Consider the following 2,066-nt stretch of genomic DNA (forward strand, 5'->3'; position numbering starts at 1 on the left):
ATCTTTAACTTGGGAGGCAGAGGCAGGTGGATCCTATGAGTTTGAGGCCAGCCTGGTCTACAGAGTGCGTCCAAGACAGCCAGGGACACATACCGAGAAACCCTGTCTCGAAACACCAAAAAAAAAGTGAGGTGGGGAAATCTTTAAAGAAATAAAAATAATTAAAAACAGCTCAAACCCATGGTTTACTCTAACAGGTAGTGAACCCAAATTTCTCTGAGAGCCCGGCTCCTCCAAGGAATTTCCCTCATTCTTTTATTATGTCAATTAACAGCCCCTAGAGACCCTAACCCTCCTCCCTGCTGTTCCATAAAGTCTCTAATCCCGATTTCTGCATCACAGACCTCCAAAGAGTAGGTCAAACAAAGACACAACTCCCCCCCCCCCAGCCCCCAGGGGCTGGGAAAGATGTTAAAGAGGAAGAAGGCGGGCCCTGGAAGCCGGGAACTGTGAAATGCTGGGTCCACAGTGCCTCCTCCGTGTTTAAGAGCCGAGAAGACCCGCACCAGGGCCAAGAGGAACCCGGCCCTTTGTTCCTATTCAGCTTTGTTTCCCTCAGTTCACCTCTGGGAGGCTTTGGCCTGCTAACCAGGGTGCACATTGGCTTGGCTTCTCTTTCTCTGTCTCTCTCTGTCTCTGTCTCTCTCTCCCCCCTCCCTCTCTCTCCTCTCCCTGTCTCTCTTCCCTCTCTCTCTCCACCTCCTCCCCTCTCTCTACCCTCCCCCTCCCCCTCCCCCTCCCCCTCCCCCTCTCTCTCCCCTGCTGATCACTTTCTCACTCTGGAGTCTTCTAATTGCACACTGATAAGCAGCTCGCCTGAGAGGCTGGCACCACCCCCTACTAACCAAGGACCACTTGATGGAATGGGGACAGGAGAATTCTGGATTATGGCCTAGGAACTGCAAACCATCTCCTGTCATCCCCATTTCCACGTCCAGGGAGCAAAGTCTAAACAGCTAACACAGTGGAGTTTTAACTTTCACCCATTGCCCTGGAAAAGCTTGTAAGCACCGGAGCCTACCAAGAGAGAGCAATTGGGCCAACTCCAAAAAAAAAAAAAAAAGGCAGGTCCTAGCCTTTCTCATTTCAGACTTTTCCTCAGATAACCCCTGCTGGGTCCAAGATGTTCAGGGCAACCTAGCTGAGTAGCGGCTTTAAATGCTGGAACAGGTGATGGGGTAGGCTGTGTGAGCCTAGGGCCACAGCCAATCTTGGGGTCCACAAGGAAGCTCTATTATTGTGCAATCCCTTGATCCAGGCAGGGAGGCAAGAAGCTGTGAGCCCTAGTTGTCATGGAGACGCTGGCACAGGTTAAGCCCAACCGCAGTTGACAAGCAGCCTTGAAGAAGAGGTGGGGGGAGGGACTTGGGTGCTTGAAAGCCATCTCAGTTTGGGGCTAAGGGACCCGAGGAGGAGGAGGTAGCCTCTGGGCCTGCGGCCTTAATAGCTGGGTGTAGCCTCTTGAAGAGCAAATCCTCCGTTTCCAGTTGCCACCTCCATCCCCCCCACCCCCCACCCCAAGCCAGGGCTGTTGTAAGAGGTCTGGCACAGTGGAAAAACCCAGAAGCCAGAGACTGGTAGCAGAGCCACACCCACGAGACCAGGAAGAAGCCAGGCTTGCAGATACATTAGTCAAAGCTCAAGACTGGGCCTGAGTCATCACCACTGACAAGAGCACTTCCCTCCTTCTCTGGGTCCCCCTGAATGAATAATGCCCTCCTTTGGGGGACGGGCGGCAAGTGAAACAGAGTCCCTGGCACTCAATGAGTACAGACAGGTTGGGTCCCAGCGATGAAGACCTCGGAAGCACCTGTCTCTTTCATGACTACAGATGGGGGATAAGGAGCCCTCAGCTGTGTTTGCATGTTGCAAGTATTCACCCCCCAAGGCAGGGCTTGGTCCTGTACACACACACACACACACACACACACACACACACACACACACACACACACCACAGGTGGGCCATGCAAGATTAAGGGGTGGCCAGGAGAGGGCTGCTGACTAGATGACCTCAAAGTACCCTTGTGGCCTGGTGAGCTGCCAAGCCCTTCCTGCCTCTACCC

Source organism: Acomys minous (genome assembly GCF_964271855.1).
Source record: "Acomys minous genome assembly, chromosome: 2".
Classification (NCBI taxonomy): domain Eukaryota; kingdom Metazoa; phylum Chordata; class Mammalia; order Rodentia; family Muridae; genus Acomys; species Acomys minous.